We start from the raw sequence: 8,758 nt of genomic DNA, 5'->3' as shown, positions 1-8,758 counted from the left end.
TGAGTATGGGAAAGGAATGCAGAGATACGGCGCCGTAGCGCGGCCGTAGCCAACGGCGCCTTGGTGAAGTTAAGGCAGCGCGCGGGCGTTAACTTATGGCTCTTCTCGGAATCCTCCCCCTGCTTTCCTCTACTGCTCAAGGGCGCTGCTGAGACCTGTTGCTGATGCCCAAACTATCGTACACTGTATCATGACATAAAACTTTTTTTTTTTTTCAATGAAAACGCACTAAAATAAAGATTAGACAACCATATGTCTACTTAATCTCAAATGGGGGCATGACAACGGGGTTGGTCTTTAAATTTTAAAGGGTAAACGGTGCGCTCGTGCGATTGGCAGCGTACCGCAAATAATGCGTATTCCCAGTGACATCTCAAGTAATGGACGGCGGACTCTTTTGATTTTGCGGCGCCCTTGTCATTAATCCGCGAATTTTGGAAAATTAACCGCTTTTATTGCGAATCGCCATAACTCCCTTATTTCTGGAGCTACATAAATATTTTTGGTATCAACCGACGGCAAAATGAAAGGGCTATATTTCTGTAATAGCGACCGGGCTCAAAAACCGACTCGAAAGGGTAAGGTCAGACACTACCGCTCTCGAAGTGCGCCCACTCCTTCTCCATGTGATCCGAAGAGTCGCGAGGTGTTGTGTGTGTTGCACCTGGGCCTTGTGCAGCACTCTGAAAGCACCAACTCGCCTTCCGTGATCCAGGCTGTCCAGCTAGTTGCGATGAGTGTCGTGCCGCTGATGCTGCTGTTGCTGTTGCCGCCTCTGCTCCCATCGCTGGGGTTGATGCCGAAGCTTGCCACTGACGCCGTTTATGAGGCATGAGGCATGGAGGTGTGGCAATAAGTACTGCTCATCCAGGTGAAAGACCTATATACCATGACATTCCTCACTTGCGCCTTGTATAGCTTCATGAGGCCGCCAGCGTAGAGTAGATGCCTTACTCGGCGGAGGAGTGTCGCCCGCAGGGATGCTCTGTGTGCCACACTCTTTAGGTGGCGGGCGAAGCTGAGTTAAGAGTCGACCTCCAACCCCAGAATGTTGATGGAGTTCTTAATGGCGATGGTGTCTTTTCCAAACCAAACTTGACCTGCCACCAGGTCCATGATATCGTCAAGTTGTCGATTGTTGACCTCCACGACATTCGCTGTCTCCTCCCTTGCATAACAGAGAGAGAGAGAGAGAGAGAGAGAGAGAGAGAGAGAGAGAGAGAGAGTGCAATCGTCGGCATAAGCTGAAGCCATGGGGAGTCTTTTGAGGGGGTCATTAATATAGATATTCCACAGGATGAGCCCCATGATTGAACCCTGTGGAAATGACGCATCAACTGGGTACGTGGCCGATGCATACCCACTCACCACAACCCTAAGACTCCGTCCCTGCAGGTAGCCCGAGAACAGCTCCAGCAGCCACGCCAAGATGGCGAGCTGCTTGAGTTTGGTCAGCATTCCTTTGTGGCGTGTGCCACACTAGATCAAACGCCGCAGCTTATCCATGGCGATCACGAGTGAAGGCCGGCTAGATTCTAGGGCGTCGTGCCATCTCTAGGCGAGGAGAAGGAGCAGGTCCGACGATGATCATCCCTTCCAGAACTCGTATTGGCTTGGGGCTGGAAGGTGGTGCTCCTCTAGGTGGCCCGTCAGCTGTTCAGCAATTACTCTTTCTAGTATTTTGTTGACAACTGACAAAAGTGATATGGAACGGTAGTTAGAGAGGTCCGCTTTGTCTTCTTTCATGTGGACCGGCATGACCCTGGCCTCTTTCCATGCAGTAGGCCTGTTGCTGGTGCCGAGGGACACGCTAGAAGATGAGAGAGAGAAGCTCTGACAGCTCTCTCTCTCTCTCTCTCTCTCTCTCTCTCTCTCTCTCTCTCTCTCTCTCTCTCTCTCTCTCTCTCTGTGCGTGTGCATGTATGAATGTATGTATGCGTGTGTGTCTGTGTGTGTATACACACACACGCATACATACATTCATACATGTGTGTACACACACACACACACACACACACACACACACACACACACACTATGAAACGCAGTTATCCGGGAAATAAAACGAGCCAAAAAGTCATTTTATCCCAACAAACTGAAACACCTCCAACCCATTCAGTGGTTTGGTAAAGTACGGGAATTATGTGGTTTGGCACCTCGGCAAGGCTCGTTCCCATGTACCAGCCACTTGAACCCGGGGGAAGCAGCTTCGATCTGCCAGCAACTGTAGCCCCCTGGACTCCACCCTCCTTCCCGCCTACCTGCCAGCATGCACCACACCACCAGTTATTAACCAGTTCAAAGTTTACCGCAGGCTACGAAATTTCAGAGTTAGAAGATCAACCACCCCCACAGACCTACCAATGCCACTCATCAAAGAATTTGCAGCAGAACTGGCCACTCATTTAATTAACCTCCATAATAACGCCTCACTTCAACAGTCCAAGTGCCCATCCACCTGGAAGTCATCTTACATCACCCCCATCGCAAAAAGCACCAACCCCACCACCTTCAGCGACCTGCACCCCATTGCCATCACTCCGCTGCCCAGCCTCCTGTGCGAGAGCTTCGTGGCAGACTGGGTGTACGAGGATCTGGCACCCAGGGTTGACGCGCAACAGTTTGGCAACATGCGGGCTTCCTCCACCACTCATTGCCTCACCAGCTTCTTAGACTTCATTTACAAGAACCTAAACGAACGAAAACCATCTGCCGTCTGCAGCTTCATTGTCTTCTGTAAAGCAGTCTTGGACCCGATTTTTTAGACGTGAAGTTTGCATTTGCTAATACTAATGTAGCTGATTCTTCGTATGTCTCGTTTTTTAAACCACTTTCAGCCGTGGTGTTAGTGTCAACTCGTAGGAGACATCACAAGTTCCACTATGGATCAGCGGCGTGTCCAACCCCACCCCAACAAGATCCATCAATAATATTCACGAATCATATGCGATTGAAAGTAATGTTAAAAATATGATAATATATCAATATGTTTCTGTGCAAACGAAAAATAGTGTACATCATCGTAAGGAGGAGATTAAGGTGTTTTTTAGAGTGCGCGTTCGGGCTCCCTTAACCCCGTTGAGACTGGTAAGTTATGGGTCTGTTTAGTGTTTACATTGTTCACCCCTCCAAGGTTTACATCATTTTCACATGGTAAGTACAACATTTAAGTAATTTTTGAATGCAAAAAAACACCAAGCTTTAGTAGTTCTTGGTCAGAAACATGTTATATGCTCTTGTTGCGCTCTATCAAGCTTGGGCCAGCTGGTACATCCCGCCAATTTCAATAAATAATTATTCCATTCCAGGCATTTGCGGCATATCTGGAACTCCTCGATCTTGTGGGTCAAGTTGAGGAGGTGAGGCTTCCCAGAATTGTTCCCAGAGACCGGCAAAACCCATTCACCTGTCTCTCTGAGGAGGACTTCATAGATCGCTATATACCGTATCTCACCTGCTTGCACACTCCAACTGCTTGAGAATGTACAGCCCCAACTACCCAGAGCACGAGATGGCAGAGGTGTGTGTGTGTGTGTGTGTGTGTGTGTGTGTGTGTGTGTGTGTGTGTGTGTTCCCTACTCTTTTTAGCCTATCAAAGTATTGAGCTTCTCACATGGTAAATAATCAACTGAGAACCACACTGATGTGTTTCGTGTCTTGTGCAAGGTTCATTCCAATGTTTAAGTTTCACAAATAACCAATCACTCAACATCTCTTATATTCAAGAAGCAACAGGACATTTAAAAATCTGTTTTTATTTTGAAAAAGAAATGAGCATTAGCAATGTAAATCTACTCATTTGAAATAGAAATGAGCATTAGCAATGTAAATCTACTCGTTTGAAATGGAAATGAACATTAGTAATTTTGCCTTTTTCCTTTTTCTGTATAGCCCTACATCAGAAATGTCATGACAGCCAATAGAATGTGTCATGTGTTCCCAGGTAGAACTGGAAATAACCATGCAAGTTATACCCAACCAATAATATCTCTCCTTCTCCTCAGGCTGCAGTGTTCCTGGTCACCTGCAGCTTCTTGTAGCATTACGCTACTTTGCCAGCGGGAACTTCCAATTAACCATGGCAGACTGTTTGGAGATGTCTGCTTTTTCAGTCTACAAATTTGTTCATCGCATAGCTGTTATACTAGCACGTATGTCACCTAATTACATCAAGTTTCCTGAACCTGCCAATACACGTCAGGTAGCAGAGGACTTTCATGCTGTCGCTGGCATGCCTGGCGTCATCGGCTGTATTGATGGAACATTGATTCCAATTGTGAGTCCTGGCGGAAATACTGCAGAGTTATACCGCTGTAGGAAGGGTTACCTCGCCCTGAATGTCATGGTAGTTTGCGATACAAAAATGCGTTTCACTAATGTCATTAGTAGTTGGCCAGGAAGTGTCCATGACAGCCGCATTTTTTATAATTCTAGGCTTTGCCAGAAATTAGAAGATGAAGGTTACTCAGGTTATCTTTTGGGAGATTCAGGGTACGCATGCAAGTCTTACTTGTTGACTCCGGCACTGGATCCCCAAACTGAACAAGAAAACAGATATAATGCTGGAGTAGGTAGGAAGACACCTACCGAACGGGCGTAAGCCACTCCCGGTGAGGTATATATGGGAGGTGAGAAGGGAGCTGAAGCCCTCCAAAGACCCTTCCCATGTCCTCACTAACCGTTTCCCTATTGTCTCACCAACACCAGAGAGTAGTTCAGCATGCTCTCTAAAGACAGATCCTCTCTTTATCCACACCACACTACATTCACACAACATATACACCTTTTCCCAAAATTCAAATTTCCAAATTTCAAAATGGCGCACCTACAACAAGCCTCGGAGTCCCCGCCTGGGGGGGGACCACAAATTCCCCCAGGGAGGACTCCCCTTCTGGCTGCCGACCCGAGAGGTGTCTTGATAACTCCTCGAACCTCTTTCTTCTCAATTTCTGCAACATTCGCGGTCTTCGCTCTAATTTTCATTCTGTAGAACATCATCTTTCCACCTCTAAACCTCACCTTCTCTTCCTTACCGAAACACAGGTTTCTGAGGCTACTGACAGCAATCTCTACTCTGTTCCCTCTTACTATCTCTATCCTAAATTTCAATCCAAAGCTGGATGTTGCGCCTACGTGCGCAACGACATCACTTGCTCTCGTGCCCACAACCTTGACTCTTCTGAATTTTCTACCATCTGGCTAAGACTCCATTGTCATTCTATTACTAAATACATCTATGCTGTTTATCTCTCACCTAACTCTACCAACTATGTAAAATTCTTTGACTATTTGAATTCTAAAGTGAAGCACATCTTGACCCACTCTCCCTTCGCTGAAATCTCCATCCTAGGAGATTTCAATGTTCACCACCAGCTTTGGCTTTCATCCTCTTTCACTGACCATCCTGGTGAACAAGCCTACAATTTTGCTATCCTCAACGACCTAGAGCAGTTGGTCCAGCACCCTACACGTATTCCCGACCGCCTTGGAGACCGGCCCAACATTCTAGACCTCTTCCTTACCTCAAACCCTTCTGCTTATTCTGTCAAACTGTTCTCTCCGTTGGGCTCCTCCGATCACAATCTTATTTCTGCATCCTGTCCTATCGCTCCTGTACACCCTCTGGACCCACCGAAGAGGCGATGCTTCTGGCATTTTGCTTCAGCTCGGTGGGACGACCTGAGGATGTACTTTTCCGATTTCCCGTGGAATGATTATTGCTTCCAGGATAGAGACCCCTCTGTATGTGCTCAGCGCATCACAGAGGTGATTGTCTCTGGAATGGAGGCATACATTCCTCGTTCTTTCTCTACTCCTCATGCTAAAAACCTTGGTTTAATCACGCTTGTTCTCGTGCTGTCAATGATAGAGAGGCAGCTCACAAAAGGTACCAGAGCCTTCAAACTAATGCTAATTATGAACTTTACATTTCTGCCCGAAATCGTGCCAAATCTATTCTCCGACTAACCAAAAATTCTTTCATTAATAGAAAATGCCAAAACCTTGCTTTTTCTAACTCTTCCCGTGACTTCTGGCATCTAGCCAAAAACATCTCCTCCAACTTCACTTCTTCATCTTTCCCTCCACTCCTCAGTCCTGACGGCAACACTGCCGTCTCATCTATCTCTAAGGCTGAACTCTTCTCTCAAACTTTTTCTAAAAACTCCACTCTGGACGATTCTGGGCATATTCCTCCTACTCCTCCCCCCTCTGACTACTTTATGACTGTTATAAAGATTCTTCAAAATGATGTTTTCTATGCCCTCTCTGGCCTCAAACCTCAGAAGGCTTATGGACCTGATGGAGTGCCTCCTATTGTCCTTAAGTCACCCTGCCTGGTCAAACTCTTTCGCCTCTGCCTGTCAACATCTACCTTTCCTTCTGCTGGAGTATGCCTTCATACAGCCTGTGCTCAAACTACCGTCCAATAGCTTTACTTTCTTCTTTATGAATCAATCCTTAACCGGAAGATTCAAAAGCACCTTTCCACTTTTGACCTTCTATCTGATCGCCAGTATGGGTTCCGCAAGGGGCGTTCTACTGGTGATCTCCTAGCCTTCTTAACTGACTCTTGGTCATCCTCTCTTAGCCGTTTCGGTGAAACCTTTGCTATTGCACTGGACATATCAAAAGCTTTTGATAGGGTCTGGCACAAATCTTTGCTTTCCAAACTACCCTCCTACGGTTTCTATCCTTCTCTCTGTACCTTTATCTCCAGTTTCCTTTCTGACCGTTCTATTTCTGTTGTGGTAGACGGTCACTATTCTTCCCCTAAATCTATTAACAGTGGTGTCCCACAGGGTTCTGTCCTATCTCCCACTCTTTTTCTGTTGTTCATTGATGATCTTCTTTCCAAAACGAACTGTCCTATCCATTCCTACGCCGATGATTTCACTCTGCATTACTCAACTTCTTTTAATAGAAGACCCACCCTACAGGAACTTAACGACTCAAGGCTGGAGGCTGCAGAACGCTTAGCCTCAGACCCTACTATTATTTCCGATTGGGGCAAGAGGAACCTGGTGTCCTTCACGCCTCAAAAACACAGTTTCTCCACCTATCCACTCGACACAATCTTCCAAACAACTATCCCCTATTCTTTGACAACACCCAGCTATCACCTTCCTCAACACTAAACATCCTCGGTCTATCCTTAACTCAAAATCTCAACTGGAAACTTCATATCTCATCTCTTACTAAATCAGCTTCCTCGAGGCTGGGCGTTCTGTACCGTCTCCGCCAGTTCTTCTCCCCCGCACAGTTGCTATCCATATACAGGGGCCTTATCCGCCCTCGTATGGAGTATGCATCTCATGTGTTGGGGGGCTCCACTCACACAGCTCTTCTGGACAGAGTGGAGGCTAAGGCTCTTCGTCTCATCAGCTCTCCTCCTCATACTCATAGTCTTCTACCTCTTAAATTCCGCCGCAATGTTGCCTCTCTTTCTATCGTCTATCGATATTTCCACGCTGACTGCTCTTCTGAACTTGCTAACTGCATGCCTCCCCCCCTCCCGCGGCTCCGCTGCACTCGACTTTCTACTCATGCTCATCCCTTTACTGTCCAAACCCCTTATGCAAGAGTTAACCAGCATCTTCACACTTTCATCCCTCACGCTGGTAAACTCTGGAACAATCTTCCTACATCTGTATTTCCTCCTGCCTACGACTTGAACTCTTTCAAGAGGAGGGTATCAGGACATCTCTCCTCTCGTATTTGACCTTGCTTTCGGCCATCTCTTTTGTTTCTTTTTTGGGAGCAGCGAGCGGCGGGCTTTTTTTTATTGTTTTCTTTTTTTGTGTGCCCTTGAGCTGCCTCCTTTGTTATAGAAAAAAAAAAAAAAAATATATATATATATATATATATTTCTATAGATATATATATATCTATATATATATATATATATATATATATATATATATATATCCGCACACGCAACACAATTGAAAGATGCTTTGGGGTGTGGAAACGACGATTTACAGTACTAAGGCACTTGCGTAAAAGATTAGAGACAAGTAAGAAAATAATTATTGCTGCAGCGGTACTGCATAATATTGCTGTGAACAGCGGGATGCCTGCTCTGGAAAATGTGCCAGAACCTGTAGAAGTAGTACAGAACTATGTTCTTCCAGAAGAAGCAACTGGCCGGGCAATGCGTAGGAGGATTATTGAGCAGTGGTTCTAACTTGTATATAATATTGAGGTGTGTGTGTGTGTGTGTGTGTGTGTATAGTGCAGCTGACTTGCCTGATAGGTGAGCCTCCCATAACTCACTCTGCGAAGGGGGGGTACCTCTTTGGCCGACTGGTTAAGCAGTGGCTCTCCCGTCTCGCTGGTCGCTCGCCTCCAATTTGATTTCTCTTCTCTAATTACCGTCCTCATTTCTCTTCCTGTTAAGTAATCCTTCATCCACTCGATAATCTTTCAGCCCATTTCTCCCCATTGCTGTAGTTTCCAGATTAACCTTATGTATTTATTTATTTATTTATTTATTTATTTTTTTTTTGTGTGTGTGTGTGTGTTATTATGTGTAAATACTTGCTTACTAGAGGAATGTGACAAATAAATATTATGTTTGTATATGTTCCTCTTTTATTGCAAACCTAATATCATAAAATACAAAAATCTGTCACCTATTCTTAATATTTCTTTTGTAAATAGTAGGCGGCATGTTTGACGCTGTCTGCTGCATCCTTGATGCTGTTCGCTACCATTATGACACTTTCCGCAGCCTGGCAAACTATCCGAATAGCTTTTA

At 45.6% G+C, this 8,758-nt stretch overlaps 1 pseudogene; it reads left to right on the top strand.

Moving 5' to 3' along the window:
* The first annotated feature begins 838 nt into the window (after positions 1-838).
* LOC126998301 (putative nuclease HARBI1) lies at positions 839-8,516 on the top strand (annotated as a pseudogene).
* Positions 8,517-8,758: the final 242 nt, after the last annotated feature.

Source organism: Eriocheir sinensis, chromosome 14, assembly GCF_024679095.1.
Source record: "Eriocheir sinensis breed Jianghai 21 chromosome 14, ASM2467909v1, whole genome shotgun sequence".
Lineage (NCBI taxonomy): Eukaryota > Metazoa > Arthropoda > Malacostraca > Decapoda > Varunidae > Eriocheir > Eriocheir sinensis.
Note: the sequence above shows the minus strand (reverse complement) of the source record. Positions and strands in the feature narration are given on the sequence as shown.